We start from the raw sequence: 17,677 nt of genomic DNA on the forward strand, positions 1-17,677 counted from the left end.
TTCACCAATCAAAATGGCATTTTTTGACTTTTCTCATTTAAATGCAAGTTTGACCAATGTTTGACTTTTTGATATAAACATTTTTCCAACATTTGGCCAATTGGAACAGCTCAGAAATATCATTTAAAACATGTTTGCCAAGTCAAATTATGCAGTACATGAGGCCATTGCTTGTTTGCTTGAATTGTAAGAAAAGTACAAGTTTCACCCATGCTATCCATACTTGCATTTTAGCCATGCCTTGAACTTCATCAAAAACAGAACTTTAGAAGCACATTTGCTGTCATTATGAACACATCTTAGCAGCCTAAAACCACAGAAAAGAGGCCATGCTTGCTTACTTGAAATTGGGGAGAAAAGGACAAATGCTACCACATCTTGCAACCATACCTTGTACTGTCCAGCAAACCTTATGCAAATTTTTCTGTCCTTTTGAACACAAATACTGCAGCCAACATAGCAATAGAAAAACCAACTCACTGATGCAAAAAAGGGGGACTCTCTCTCATTTGGGAAGGATAGCAAAATTCCATCAAAAAACACAAACACACCTTGCTTGGCATTTTCCAAAAATCTGTCAAAAAAACCTCCAAAGGACCAAACATTCCCTTGCCAAAAACAACATCAACACAACATCTTGGGCTCATTTCAACATTGTTTTTCCACCTGTAGAAGCCCTTTGCCCGACTGTTTTTCCAAAGTGACAGCCATAGCAGAAGATATTTGAAGCCGTTCCAAGCTGTTTCAAGGCCAAATTATCTTCAGCATTCATCATTGCAAGCTTGGAGCTCCACCTGTTTCAAGCATTTACCACAAAAAAACAACAGCACCACGACTGTTCTTCAACTTAGGTGAGTTTTTCGACTCTCACCTTTTCCAAAACCATATTATGCATTATGTAGATCCATCCACGCTGGTTGTGTTGTGCTTTGAATCAATAAAAATGGTGGTGTATTTTGAAAGATATGATGACATGAAGTTTGATGCCTAAATATGTTTGTGTTTAATTCTTCCACAATAAGTTGATTTAGTGAATATGAAGGTTGGATTATGGATGTGTGTATTTAAATAAACATTTTGGTGTTTTTGTTTTTGAATTTGGAGAAAAAAATTTTTTGACTTGGATTTGTAGTGATGAACACATTGTTACTGTAAGTTTTTTCTTCTGCAATATGAATGCTGGGCTGCTACTGTAATGTTTTTTCTACAATTTCTTTTTACTGTCTTTTTACTGTAGCTAAGCCATTAAATAAATGCCAAAAGGCCTGGGGCGAGGGGGATTCGAACCCCAGACCTTTGCTTCAAATACCAAGTGTTTTACCACTGGGGCGCAATGCCAATTCATTTATTTAACGCCTTCTAAAATATATATTAAAGGAGCGCTGCCTTTGGTTGACTGGGGGCGTTGACCCCACCCTTTAATGAAACGCTGAGTTTCATACTCAGCGGAGGGTACATCAGTCTTTTGCTTTTTTTCTTTTTTTTCAATTAATCCTCTCATAATCATTTAACTCATTTTATTTGGCAATATTTATTTCATTTAATTACACAAACTTTGAAAAATCATAAGTTCCTCATTTTAACTCCAAATTCTTTGGGAATTTTTGCATCATGTCCATCTTAATCTCTAGTTTTTTGTCATATATTTTCCAGAATTTTTGCATGTTCGAATTTTAAATGGCCTTAGGGTTTGTGACATGTGACCAATTTTTGTACATCTTGCCAAAACATTTGTGAAATGGTGATACTTTATCCAATGGCTCCCAAATTTTTTGTGCTTAAACTAGACACACTCATGTTAATTTTGGTGTAAAGTTTGTGAATTTATCATTGCTGGTTTGTGAGATGTGATTTTTTGAATTAGGGTGTGACAATTTGTGTCACACCATTGATGCCCAACTTCATGAATTTCATTACCATGCTTCTTGACCTCCAATTAATCTGATTTTTTGCATGAACCTACTCTTGTATGTCTAGTTTACATGTGAATTTTCTTGGAATTATTTGAGCCATTTCCTAATTGTTTGCGATTTTTCTCCCCTGTCTAGTCAAATGTTGACTTTGTGTGACACATCTTGCCATTCCATTTGTGAAATTCTCATACTTTATTGGATGATCATGAAATTTTACGTGTGCATACTAGACATCTTAAGATTTGCATTGGTGTTGATCCCACCCACTTCTCATCTGTTTCCATTTAGTTATGATTTTTTGAAGTTGATACATGTATGTTTGACTTCTTTGTGCATGCTTGAAATTGTTCTGACTTCCTGATTTTAATTGACCATCTTCCCATGATCCAATTGAGCTGAAACTTTGTATGCATGTCATTATATGGATTATGATTGATCATGAATTATTTGATGATTTTTGGAATTGATTATGATTGGTTTTGAGCTAAGTCTTGCTGTTGACTTCTATGAGCTTTCATTTACCATGCTTTGACTTCTTTTGCTTATGAAATCATGATGTTGAATGATATGAATGTGGGACCAATTGAGTTTGCTTCTTGATTGTTTAAACTTGATTTTGATTGGATATCCCTTGCTGTTTTGACTTTATCATCCTCTTTTGACCCTAGGCTTGTCCTAGTGGTCCTGTGGCTTATGTTTGAGTTCCTGTTTTCAGGTTAAGCAAATGCTTCAAAGAGAACAATACAAAATTGATTGAGCTTGATTGTTTATCATGAGCTAACCTCTTTGTTTTGTAGGTTGCTTGGCTCATATGCCTTGAGACTTGTGCATTGCACATTTGTCTGTTTGTTTTGACTATTGATTCCTACTTCCTTTTGCTTTAACTTTTGAATTGTGTACTGATTCTGTTTGACTATTTCAGGTACCTTTAGTTGCTTAGTTCTTTGAATTTGCTTTGCTTTGCTTTAATAGCAATTTGCTTTGAGGTATAATCCCTTTTTCTTCATGTAGTCTGGAAGACCTGGCCTGTTACTTGGCCAGGCAACTGTCTGAAGTCCTCCTTAAGAGGCAATGCTTGTGTGTGTTTACTTTTGTCCCTAAGCAGGAAAAGTCCTTTAAATAAGGCAATTGGTAGATCAAAGAGATAAGCAACCTATCTCCTACTATTCTGTGAGTCTTCTCCTTGCTCCCATTACATGGTTGTAGCATCGAGATCCAAACCCAAGATCTATCGAGTCAATAATCTGTGGAAAGAGTTCCTACTTTCTGAACTCCCACACCTTCTGATATTCAAATGCTCTCTCTGACCAGAGATAAGAGCAATGAGGCACACCCCTCATATCCTTTCATCTGCTTCACCTTAGCCCCTCAATGGCAAGGTTAAGAGCACCTGTGACCCTATTCCAGTTGGCTTCAATGCCTAACCCTTTTGTATGAGCCTCCTTATTTGGTGATAGTGTGTGCTGAATGCTTTCATTGATTGATTGTTGTTTTATATACACATGTTTGCTTGTATGCTCTATGCATTTACCATCATTTATTGCTCATTGATGCATAATCATCTCATTTGTCTTTGTGACATTATCATTATTGTTTACCCATTGAGGACAATTGTAAGACCATCCATTGGCCATTGCTCCTATGATATGGAAGTGAGTATGAGACCATTACCTTGGCCACTCATCTTATCTTTGCTTGATGCACTTGTTTGATTGTATGTGAGGATGCAATTGTAAGTCCCTGCAAGTTGGCATTTGTATTCCTAGGACCATACTGTGGATGTTAGAGTAAGCCCAGACAGATTGGCATCTGACATCCATGTTTTGCATTTGTTTGATTGTATGTGAGGATGCAATTGTAAGTCCCTGCAAGTTGGCATTTGCTTTCCTATGATCATATGTTGGATATTGGTATAAGTCCAGACAGATTGGCATCCGGTATCCAAGTTTCATTTTGTTTTAGGAGATTAGTATAAGTCCATTGAGTGGCCTCTGATATCCAGTTTTGTTTTAGGATCGCGGTATAAATCCATTGAGTGGTATCCGGTGTCCGCTTTTTGCTTTTTGTTTGTGAGATTGGAGTAAGACCATTGAGTGGCATCCGGTATCACCTGTTTGTTTACATTATTATTACCTATTGCTTATTCCAAAGGACACACTTGAATCATCTCCCATATGATTTCAAGAAGTGAACCTTCTAAGAAGTTTTACAATCCATATCCATCCATTCATCCTCATTATGTCCTAAACCTTTTCACACTTCAATTTTCAAACTTGACATAGATATTGTGCAAACTTCTTCATGTTTTCCAAACTAAAAACCTGGACCCAAGTCCTTGACTTTTTCAAACTCCATTTTCATAATACTTCTTTCAAATCAATCTTAATCATACTTTGACTTCACTTTCATAATCACAATCAATTAACTTCACTCATTCACTTGTTTTGGCTTTGTCCATTGTTAATCTTTTCATGCATTAGCCATAGGTTTCAATTATCATTGCGGTTGATGTAAATCTTGCCTATCCTTAGTGAGTCGACAGTAAGACTTCCGTACTAAAAACAGGGTTAACCCCTCCAGTACGTCGAAGCTATCCTCGCATGGTGGATGTTGGTTTTGGTCGAGTTTTCTCCCATTGATAATGAAAAGCCTCAGTGCTATTGTTTAAAATTGAATCCATCAACCTTTTTGAAATCTTTTAGCCGAACTACGGCGTTTTGATCCTTACCTTTGATGGAAGGTACGTAGGCAGCGGGTTCATCCGTTCAAACCCAATAATAAAATTGTATATTCTTTTCTCATCATCCCAATCATGTTTGCACAATACTTATGTCATAACAAATAACAATTTAGTACAACAAGTGTGAAAAGGGCTCCCTAGGAGTACCTAGGACGTAGTGGGTGCCTAACACCTTCCCATTGCGTAATTTACCCCTTACCCAGACTCTCTGATCCTTTTATTAGTTTTCTACGTGTAAAACTTCTTAGGCTTTTGTTCGCTTTTTAGCCAGTCCTTTGGATAAATAAAAGTGCGGTGGCGACTCGAAAATCATTGTATGCTTTGCTTATGGTTTAATCGATAAATCATATAGCGACGAATACACCGCTACAGTTATGAAATGGGAAGGTTTTACGCACCTAAAACATCCTTAGTACTCTAAGGGAACCCTTTTTGCAAGTATGTGTTGTAGATTGGTATTTGTGAAAAGATTTGTACAAAAGATTGGGGGGATGAGAAGAGAATAGATTATATTTACAAATTTGTTGTTTGAATGGATGAACCCATTTCCTACATACCATCACAAAGGAGTATCAAAACCTCGTAGTTCGGGGTAAATATCTCAAAGATTGGTGAATTGATTTTAATCAAAAGCCTTAAGGTCTTTTGTTATCAAAGGGAAAAAACTCAACCTAAACCAACAATCCACCATGTGAGGAAGGCTTCAACATGCTAGTGAGAGGTTAACCCTATAATAAGCATGGAAGGCTTATAATCTAACACTAAGGATGAGGTGAGATTTACGTCAACCACTAGGATAACTCAAACCTATGACTAATGTGTTGAAGAGGTTTTAACAAAGTTGTCATTGGAACCACAAAACAACTTGAAATGAGTTATATTCACAAGTTAGACTTATTTACAAAATGAAGTCAAAGTTGGATTAAAGTTTATTTTCAAATGAGTATTTATGAAAAGAGTTTGAAAAAGTCAAAGGATTAAGGCCTAGGTTTCTAATTTGAAATAAAGTCAAAGTTTGAAGAAAAATATTTTTGGATTTGTTAGAGTGGGGAGAAGAAGAGAGGGGCTAGTCCTAAAGCATACAAAGATAAGAGGAAAAAGATAAAACCCTTGGAGTTCCTTTTCTTGAAGTGATATAGATGACTCAAGATGCTCCTTTCCTTTGGACTTAGCAAACAAACAGGCAATCAAACAATTGAATTCAAGCTCCTAGGACCTCCATTTAGCTTGTCTCTTAACTTGGCTATTCATGACAATGGTCCTCTTTTCACAATCTCAAGATGAGATCCCTATCACACAAGAGCAAACATCAAAAAGTTCACAACACAATTAGGGGAATGGACAAAGAATAAGTTTGGATGAGAAGTCCTTTTGAGATCAACTTTGGATTTTAGCATTCTAAAGACATGAGGTCTAGTTGCTCTTCAACAACTTTTTATTCTAAAGGCATGAGGCCTAGTTGCTCTTGAACTCCTTTAAGCATAGGTAAGACCTAATTCTAAGTTCTTTCTCCTTTTTCATTTGGTTCACACAAAATAAACACAAAGCAAACACAAGATAGCAATATATTTATATATAATAATGGGTTCAAATGAACAAAAGAAAAATCACATAAACATAAAATATGTGCTCAAGTGAGCAAAATGAAAATCAATATGAATAATGAGAAAGAAATAAATGGCATTAAAAGTAAATGACAAGAAATTAAATGCTCAAATTAAAGTTAGTAATTAGTAAGGTTATGTTAGCTTGTCATAAGACAATGTAGTGCTATGTTAAGCAATCATAAGTGGACTAATGTAGTAGTCACACCTATCTGAGGTCGGTCAATACAAATATAGGCAAATAACACAAGTTAGAGATTATGACTAGTAAGCCAAGCTCCATAAACTTGTCATGCCAAAACAAAAGGGGAAGGGCCTTGTACTGACTTTAGGTTATTTGCTTGACCAAGAAGCCACCTATCTTGGACAAAAAACAACTCACTTGATCATGGATCACGTTGAGTTTGGTTTGGATCAAAGAAGGTTAAACCTCTCATTTGTCAAGACCAACCATAAGACTTTAACTCATTGTCCTTTGTTGGAAAGAAAGGGATGAAGATGAAAGGGAGGGGAAAAGAAATACATCAACCAAGTCCAATTGATCAAATGTGAATTAAATCATCATCAATCAACACCAAATAGAAAAGAAATGAAGATAACAAGTCAACAAGTCAACAATATTTTTTTGGTATTTTTTGAATTAAAATAAAATGAAAATAAAAAATAAACAAATAAGGTCAAACCTCAAATTCAATTCAAATCAACTTCAATAAGTCCAATTAAATTCTCATAGGTCCAACATAGTCAAACAAGTTTTGACTAATTTTCTCACAAATTTTTGAAATCAGAAAGTATTTAAAAAACAATTAAAAATAACTAAAAAAAATAAAAAATAATAAAAAATAGCACAATATGAATTAAAATCTCAAATAATCTCAAATCAAATAAGAAATTAATGAGACTATTTTTCATTGATTTATCATGATCCATATATGCTATGAAAATATTTTTGGTTTTTCAAAAGTCAGAAAGTACTTTAAAATGAATTAAAACTATTAAAAATCAAATAATCCATGAAAAATATCAAATTAAGTCACAAAAAAATTAAAAATCAAAATATGAAACTAGATTTTTCAAGAAATTTTTTGGAATTGGTCTCATATTTTTATGACTTCAAATGAATTTTCTATGAATTTTTGAAAATCAAATGAATTAACTGAAAATAAAAGAAAATAGAATAAATGGAAAAAACCAGTGCCACAAGATGAAGCTCATTAATTGACGTGGCAAGGATTAATGGCTCAGATCATGGAGAACACGTTGCGTCCAAGTCAAACGTGTAGCAACATGTATTAAATGAAGTAAACACAATGGATGCACACGATTAAAACGTGAGAACCAAATCCAAGGGCTGTGAAGGTGCACACATGGTGATGGTGGTGGAAACTACCATCTTCTCCGGTGGAACAACGAATTTCGGCCACCCGTTGCAGAAAAAAAAAATCATGAAAATGGAAAACAAGGACATGGAAATGAAGCTCGTGTGATGGAGATCATCACTGTATCCATGGATCTTCCTCACTCTTCCTATATTGAGAGAAATGTGAAGGAGAAGATCATGGTACTCAAACTAAAAGTTCATGAAATGGAAAATTGAAAGCATCACAAACTTGCCTCAAGTTTGAGGACTTCAGAAAACCACACAAACACAAGAATGCTACATTGAAATGAGAATTCTAGATCCAAAAAGTTTGAATGCATACCTCTGAAATGAAGCACTTCAGGTCACGATTCCTTCAAGATCTTAGCTCCTCTTTGCTCTAGGGATGCAGTGGAAGTGAAAGGCTAAGGAAATAACCTTTGAAGATCAGCTAATGATGCTGAATTTCAAGCTCGAAAGTGAGAAAAAATTCTGAAAAATTCCTTTGGTATGGATATGGTTTCAATGCTGCAGTAACTCAGATCTCCAAAAGGTTGATGAATGAATGAGAGGGGAGCTCTATTTATAGTTGAAGGTAGTTGAATCCCACGCTTTGTTCATGTGCATGGCCATTTGAAATTTGCTTGCATGGGCCTGTGCAAGCATGTAGCAGGCCCAATGATGAATGGAACATCTTGCTGATACCACCTGAAGATCATTTGGACGTGCACTTTGGAGGGAATTAGCTTGCATACAAAATTATAACATGAAATGCCAAAATGCACATAAATGGAAAGGTCTTCGAAACTCCCAAATGGTAAGTCCAAAAGAGCATTATCAGTAATGGTTGGAAAGCCCTTGAAATAAGGAACAAAAGTCATGTTGGGCAAAAATTCATTTTGCATTTTGAAATTAATGAAAATTGGCCTGGAAAATCAAAGTACAAAACATGTTTAAGTCACATTTGAAAAATTTCACCAAAAGCAAGCCTGATCATACCCCTCTGTTTTCATGATGCATGCTTCAATTGGAAAAACCTCCAACATAAAAGTTGTATAGATTTTAAATATGATCAATTTAGACTCAAAGTGTGCATCATTTGGATTTTCTATGACAAAGTTATGGGCATTTGAAGTTGGGTACTTTTTCAAATTCAATGAATTAGGTCCAATATGACCTATAATGTTTTGTATTATCACATGTATTTATTTTAGGATTATGAAATTTTTCCCAACATAACATTTGAAGTAGACATCTCAAGATTTCCATTTCATTTCGTCTCACCTCATAATCACAAAAATTAAGGAAGTTATGTCCTTGGTAAGTTGACCCATAATTAGGGTTTCAATCAAAATGACCTATAATGTTTTGAAATGAATTATGACCTTCCAAGCTTTAAATGGATTTTTGACGAACATGAAAGTTGTTGTTATGGTTCTTAAGAACATATTTTATCTTGGGGTCATCTTCATTTGACAAACACATTAAAAGTTGTATCTCAATAGACCTCATTTTAGTCAGATGACTTAACTGGTCAACTTTTCAAGGCCAAACTTCCAATTTTGATGAATAAATGATTGAGGACTCTCAAATAGGCTCACATATGCGTAAAATAATGAATGAAAGAAATTCACTTGATTAAATTTGATCATAGGTTGAGATTGCTTCATGGGCAAGGCACAGTCAAAACACAGTGGAATTAGGGTTTCCTTGGGAAACAATCCTCAAGCCCTTTGGGTTATCTTGATCAAATTTGAAAATTGAGATACTTGGGAGACATATATGATGATTAGGAGATTTGTGGACCATTTTCATGCTTTTTCTCATCTTCATCTAGCCATTTCATTGGGCTTAGGAGCCTCATATGAGCATTGTGGAGCACATGATCACTTGAGCTTCAAAACAAAAAGAGTTAGTGAAACATTTTTGTGCTTTTGGTTAGTAAAAAAAAAGAAAAGCAATAATATATAATACAAGCTACTTGGTGGTCTCAAAACACTCAAACAAGTCCCAACCCTAGGGTTAAGGAGCCAAACATGCTATGATCCTTGAGGCAATGCACTTGTGCAATAACATGATGCCATGAGGGATCTTAGGGTAAAAATTAGGGTATTACTTTATGATATCATCTGTAATCAAAATTCTTGTAAGATTGTTAGTCAGAAAGATGGGACAATCCTTTTTAACGGAATGAGGAAAAACAACAATGGGTATGGCATAGACGTTTGGGTCATGTTAGCATGATAAGAATTTCTCAGCTAAATAAGCTTGAATTAGTTAGAGGTCTACCCAAACTGAAGTTCGCTTTAGATGCTCTTTGTGAAGAGTCTCAGAAAGGCAAGTTTTCTAAAACATCTTTTAAAGCTAAAACGGTTGTTTCTACCTCTAGACCATTAGAACGTATGCACATTGATTTGTTTGGACCAGTGAAAACTACTTCTATCAATGGAAAGAAGTATGGATTAGTCATTGATGATGACTACAGTCGTTGGACATGGGTAAAGTTCTTGAAACACAAGGATGAGTATCACTTTGTGTTCTCTACTTTCTTAATCAAATAAACAAACCCTTGATCCAACGTCAAGCGGCTTTTTCATAATCAAATCCAATACACTTAATAACTACGATTAGTATTGTGCGCCATGAGCCTTGAGTGTTGGAGAATGAGTGAGAATGTAGCATTCCTACCCTCACTCTGATTATTTTGGACGCAAGACGCTTGTCTTGTTGTCTAAAATATTCACCTCCTCCCCTAGACTTTAGTGCAATCTAAGCACAAACATTCTTTTCATAAACCCTTGTTCAAGGTAAAATCAACACAACCCATAAAACCTAATTTTTTGTGTGTTAAGGTACCCGCCCCAAAAACCCTTTTCTCAAAGGTAAAATCAATCAACACACGAACATTTTCTACTCCGAACTACGGAACTCTGATTCCTCATCCCCGATGAGCGATACGTAGGCACAAGAGCCACAATCCTTTACAAGCACAATAATAAAAAATAAAAACCCCTCTCTTTCACACACATTCTTTTGAAAATAAAACAATAATTATGATAAATCCCTGCATACGTAAATAACCCAAATGTTTCCCATGGAGTACTATGGACGTGAGGGGTGTTAATACCTTCCACTTGCGTAACCAACTTACGAACCCAAATCTCAGTTGCGAGACCGATTCCTTATCCCCTTTTTAGCGTTTCCCGTGCGCGTATCTTTTTCGAGGGTTTTATCGACTATTTCCCCTCGCCTCTCTAATATAGGCACATAAATAAAATTAGACGGTAACTCTTCTGTTTTTCCCCTTCTATCATTGTTTAAGTGGGCATCCTTTAAGTTCAGCCCCGGTTCCTTGTTGTCGCGTGAAATCCTGATAGCGGCACTAGGGAATTCCCTTTTCAATCCTGTAGTTGCAATACATTTATTTGGTTTTTCAATGCCAATGAATAATATGGATTACCATTATGGCATTCCAACATCGATGATGGTTGGCCTTCACACTAACATGTCGACATATAGCGAAAATGAAATGGCTATTTGGCCATCATATAATCCCTATAATTCCTCTACTTCGACCATAAAAAACATGGTTCGACCAGGAGGGATATGTTATATCCCTCAAATAACGCCATATTTAAATACGATTGGTATGATGGCTATGAGGCAATAGATGGGTGAGTTAAGCTTAGAAATGGCTAATATGTTAACCTAACAAATAGGAACTATATTTAATCCTTTGATTACGAATACAAACAAAAACCTATGAGTTATTGTCTAATAAAATGGGTCTAATAGCCGACTTTTTTGGCACACCTCAAGTTCAAGCTCGATCAACCCCTCAGATATCAAACGCTAGGCAATTTAAAACGCCGGAAAATGGGAAGGCCCAAGTAAACTTAGGACAAAATAAAGGTTTTCGAACACCAGAACCCATACCAAATAATGAGGATGAAGAATACATAGGTCAACATAATCTTAGGCTTGTAATGGTTCAGAGAAATCAAGATGTTGATCAGGTTCTTTGACATGTCTAACTAAAAAACGTTGGGGCACATATACATATAACTAACATGGTCGACCAAACTTTGGCCCATAATGGCCATAATGGCCTTACTATGGGACTCCATATACCCACTTTTATATCCCCTTTGTCAAAATACGTTCGACAAACTAAGCTCCCAGGGGCTGGAAAGTCCCCAAGTTCACCAAGTTCGCTGGTGATACCACTGAATCTAAGTTCAAACATATCACTAGGTATCAAACTGAGGATGGAGACATAGAAAATAATGAGAATTTGAAAATGAAGTATTTTCCAAATCTCTACCAAAAAATTCCATCACTTGGTTTACCACACTTCCTCCACACTCGTACAAACTTGGAGTCAATTGTAGAGATTGTTCCATGAACAATTTTACGTGGGCTAATCGAAGATAAGCCTTAAGGAGTTGGTTGGTGTTAGGAAAAATGTTCCTGAGTCAATTGACAATCATTTGAACAGGTTCAGACTTCTTAAAGCAAGGTGTTTTACACGAGTCTCTGAACATGAGTTAGTCGAAATGGCTACAGGTGGCCTAGATTATTCCATTAGGAAAAAATTAAACACTCAATACCTAAGGGACATGGCATAATTAGTAGGTAGGATTCACCATGTCAAATGCTTGAAAGCTGAAAAAGCCATAATGAATAAGTACCATAAAAAAAGAGTCACATATGTAGAGACATGTGAATATCTCTCAGATTTAGGTGACGATTGTGTCAAAGAGAGTGAGATCAATTTTGTTGAACTTAATCCAGGACCTTTTTACGTGTGTAAATTGTTGAAGCCTTCGAACGGAAATAATCCTACGGAACCCAACAAGAATGATAAATTCATCACAAAAACATATATTTTTGATATAACTAAGTATTACAAAATATTTGATTTATTAGTTACTGATGGGCTGATTATAGTTCCTATGGGCCTAAAAATCCTCCATTAGAACAAAGAAAAAAGAGAGGTTTTTGTAAGTACCATAATTTATTCGGTCATAAAACTTCTCAATGTGTGTGTTTTTTAGGGACTTGGTGCAGTTTGACAAGAAGCCAAAAGTGTCAATACAAGTGGATGTTGATCCATTTCAAACTAAAGAGGCTCGCTATGATAAACCTCTAGAGATCCTAATGGTAGAAGCTACCGATGGCTTCGACATGGATGTCGAGAAAGCGAATCAGATTCCTGCAGTCACTGATGTAGAAATCCAAATGGCGTACCCTTAGGCTGAAGAGGGACTGGTCGACTTCTTGGAGTGTTGCAATTTAAGTGACTCCAAAATGATTATATGCCCTAGGTGTAGCGATGTTTTCGAAAAATAAGCAACAAAGAAACTAGAAGACACCAGAATGCATGATCCCAAGAAGAGCAGGGAAGGAAATTCAACAACTAGGTTTACTTTCGACAAACAGAGTGTTCCTTGTGGAAATGAATAATACACGAGGCAGTTTCGACAACCTTACAAAATAGCCTATCGCCCTCCTACAAATGTACCCCATGGAAAATGGGCCAATCCTCTAAACTAGAGGGGGGTTAAATCAATTGAAATGGAAAGTGGTCGGCCCAAAAGTAGGGTTGCCAAACCATAAGAATCCTGATGTGTCAAAGGGTCAGTCACATATCCCTTAGAAATACAAGGGAAATAACCCTATGACACGGACACAATGGAGGCTTCAACAAAGAAAGAAGAAGGTTGAGCGTGAAGACTTTGCGACAAAGTGCGAAGCTGCTACAACAAAATGTAATATGGTTGGGTCGAACAAAGCCTTACACAATGAGATTGATTGATGAAGATAAGAAAATAGCTAACCACATACTATCACATCTCGGAGAAACACGCACACAAAACAGAGTCGCCACCAATGTTATTTATCCCAAGAGAGGGAAAGGAAACACTGAGTAAACCTACGAAGGTATGAATCTAATGGTCTCACGCCCAAGAGATGGGTAAGGGATTCGATTATGCAAGGGGAAGGTATTAGCACCCTTCACATATGTAGTACTATACAGGATCCACTCTTGTCCTTCTAATCAAAGGGTGTGTCAAGTCTAAAGCTAGGTTGTGAAGGGAATGCATGAGAATGAATTATTAATAGGAAGAAGAAAAGTTTTTTATTATTGCGCTCGCTTAGGCTTTGCAACCCAATGCCTACGTAACCCGAAAGAATCAGAGCATTGTAGTTCTCCTAAAAAACTTTGGTTTGTTGGTATTTTTTATGGGTAACAACCTTTATTAAAAATCTTCATAAGAAAAGCCAACTGGAAAAAGGAGTCTTGATTGGTTGAGTGTTTTTGTTGAAAGAATACATCAGATGGTCCCTCATAAAGAAAGGGTTCAACAATAGTTTAAACAACTCCAATTAGATAAGACTAGATCTCATCGAAGAGCTGTATCTATTGAAGAATCTTCTAAGGATGCTCAACAAATGAACATTTTGTGAAAATTACTCTTTTAGGGATACATCAAATGAACGTGTTTAACAAGAAGACCCTAATTGGCTCATGTTCGATGCATGTTTGAATTTTTTATGGCGTAATGCTTCATGTAAAAATGGAAATGGTACGCAGTTTAATAGATGCAATGTAATGATGCATGATTTTTCCGAGAAATAAAGGAGATATAAGGAACTGCTGAAGAGAGCCCTGAAAATCTAAAACTCTCTGGGGAATTGCAAAAATAAATTACAAGCTCTAATGGAGAGATTCAAATCTTAAATGCAAACTCTGAATGGGGGACACCAATGAAGATTGGATACCGCCGGGGATGACACCAATTACCACTGGAGTCGTGGGGAACAAGATCCACCTCTGACTTCTCAGGAAATAACTTATCACTTCTTACACTAGGGATGATAAAATCTTGCATTTTCTGGGATAATAGGAATCATGCACGGAGCTCTGGCTAGGGAATAAGTGATCTTTGCATAAGAAACCTCAAAAATATGCTTCTACTGGAGATATGAGAATCCTTGAACAAGAAAAAGCAACTCTACTAGGGAATGAGAAAAATCTCAGGTAGACTCGGCCGGGGAATAAGAAAGATCTCACAACTGGGGATGAAACTCTGCCTCGGGAATAAACATTCTCTAATAAGCACAAATTTAACTACATCTATTGGAGAATAAGGATTCTTTACCGAGAAATCTCATCAATCAAGAACCTATCATCCAAGGATTCTCTGTTGGGAAAATGATTAGGAACTCCACACTGGTACCCTACCGATAAAAATCATTCTCGTGCTAGTATGTCGTACATCTGCGAGTGAACAATGGCTCATGCAAAAAAAATCACACCAAAGTGCCCCAGGTATATCATGACTACTTTGTTTACCAACCAGTCCATGCAAAAAATCGCAAGCAAATTCAAATGTTTCTAATTATGTTATGGAAAGCCTTTGAATTTTCAGATGCAATGTTTATCAAAAATTCGGACGTTTTGCAAACAAAATATTAAAGTAAAAACAAAGAGCAAGCTTTTGGGTGAAAATAAACTTTTTATTGATTGAAAGTTGGCCTGTAAATAGGAATTTACATCGGGAAGCAATTCCTAGAAAGAGGTAATTGTGAATAAAAACAAAAGAGTATGACCTCAACGCTCTTATCACTTTGCTTTCTGAAGAAGATGATTGGGCTGATTCCTACCCTTCGGGGCTTCCGACTATATTTTGCCTTTCTCGCTTTGCTTTTTGAAGAAGATGAAATCAAAGATCCTCCGCAAGACTTAGCCTTTCTCGCTTTCAATCCCTAAGTTTTGCCTGGACCGCCCTTTCGGATTTTCAATCCACCGGGATACTCTTTTTTGCCTAAGCTTCCCTTTCGGGTTTTTAACTTAACGGGTGTACTTATTTTTTTAATTCTCCTTTTTTATCCCTAATTTTTGCCCGAACCCTTTATTCATTTTTTTGGGTTCGCCGGGATGTCCATTTTTGCCTAAGCCGTGGACTTAGCAGGTCTTTTTTATGCGAAGTATTTTTTTACTACGTTTGTTCACAAGGAGTGGAAAATATTCACCATCCATAGGTTCAAGCATCATGGCTCCTCCAGAGAAAACATTCTTTACAACATATGTGCATTCATAATTCAGAGTCCACTTGCCCCTGGGATCAGATTAAGGAAGAATAATCCTCTTCAAAACAAGGTAACCAGCCTTATAACTCTAAGGACAAACTTTCTGATCGAATGCCTTCTTTATCCACTTTTGATATAAATGTCCGTGACAGATAGCATCCATTTTTTTTCTTTGTTGAGGTTCAACTGATCGAACTTAATTTGAACCCACTTGGCCTCGTCGAGTTTCACATCTGTCATCAACCTTAAAGAAAGGAATTCAACTTCAATAGGCAAAACTGCTTCCATGTGGTACACTAATGAGAATGGGGTCGCCGCGGTCGAGGTACGCACCTAAGTACGGTAACCGTGTAAAGAAAAATGTAGCATCTCATGACATTCCTTGTAGGTTACCACCATTTTATATACAATTTTTTTGATATTCTTATTGGCTACCTCAACAGCTCCATTCATCTTTGGGCGATGCGGGGAGGAATTATGATGTTAAATTTTGAAATTCTGGCATAGCTCCGTCATCATTTTGTTGTTGGGATTGGACCCATTGTCCGTAATAATCTTTTCCGGGATCCCATAACGACAAATAATATTCTGCTTGGTGAAGTGGGAAACCACCTGCTTAGTCACGTTGGCATAGGAAGCAACTTCCACCTACTTGGTGAAATAATCAAGAGCCACTAAGATGAAACAGTGTCCATTCAAAGCGTTGGGCTCAATGCATCCAATCGTGTCAATGCCCCACATTACAAAGGGCTATGGAGAAGTCAAAACATTTAAAGACACGGGAGGAACATGCACTTTATCAGCATAAATTTGGCACTTGTGACACGATCTAGCGTGATTGTGGCAATCAGTTTCCATGGTCATCCAGGACTTCTGAGTGTGTTGGTTCAGTTTTATGATCCTATCTACCGTTGCTTCACTTTTCCTGATTATTAGCTTGTGCCTACGTTGGAGGAGTATGCCCATCTCTTGAGAATACCCGTTTCTGAAAAAGTTCCTTTTAGTAGATTGGAAGAGATTCCCAGATCTCATATTATTATTGAAGCTCTTTACTTGAAGAAGTCTGAGATAGAGGCTCATTGGATGAAGAAAGGATGGTTATTTGGGTTGACTTCTGAGCTCCTCATCAAGGAAGCTACTGCCTTTGCTCAAGCCGGTAGTGTGGATGCTTTTGTAGCTATCTTTGTATTGCTCATCTACGGTTTGGCTTTGTTCCCTAACATTGACGGTTTTGTTGATGTTAACGCCATTAGAATTTTCTTGATTGGGAATCATGTGCTTACTCTATTTGGAGATATGTACTTCTCTTTGCATCTAAGGAATTCTAAAGGTGGTGGAACGATTGTGTGATGTGTTCCTCTTCTTTACAAGTGGTATATTTTGCACTTGCCTCAGACGCCTGCTTTTGTGGGGAACAAACAATGTCTAAGGTGGTCTCAGAGACTTATGTCTCTCACTAATGATGATATAGTTTGGTATGATTCTTCATTGAGTAGCTTGGATATTATTGACAGTTGTGGTAAATTCTCTAATGTACCTCTCATTCGTACACAAGGAGGAATTAACTACAACCCCGCTTTGGCTCGTCGACAACTTGGGTTCCCCTTGAGAGACAAACCTAATAACCCTTTGTTAGAAGGTCTTTTCTATCAAGAGGGTAAAGATCCCAAACATTTGAAGCAGAAGATTATGCATGCTTGGAATAATGTGCATAGGAAGGGAAGATCCGAGCTTGGTCCGTGCAATTGTGTAGCTTTGGAAGCTTACACTCTTTGGGTGAAGAAGAGAGATTTGGAATTGAAGATGCATTATGCTTGTGAAAGACCTATGTCTTTGGTTGTGGTTGAGCCATTAACTCTCCGTAACCAAGATGTAAAGGTGTTGGAAAATGCGCTAGCTAAGATGAAGCAAGAGAAGGATATGTGGATAGAGCGTTTCCATGCTTTGAGTTGAAAGCACGAGG

Source organism: Lathyrus oleraceus, chromosome 6 (genome assembly GCF_024323335.1).
Source record: "Lathyrus oleraceus cultivar Zhongwan6 chromosome 6, CAAS_Psat_ZW6_1.0, whole genome shotgun sequence".
In the NCBI taxonomy this organism is placed as follows: Eukaryota; Viridiplantae; Streptophyta; class Magnoliopsida; order Fabales; family Fabaceae; genus Lathyrus; species Lathyrus oleraceus.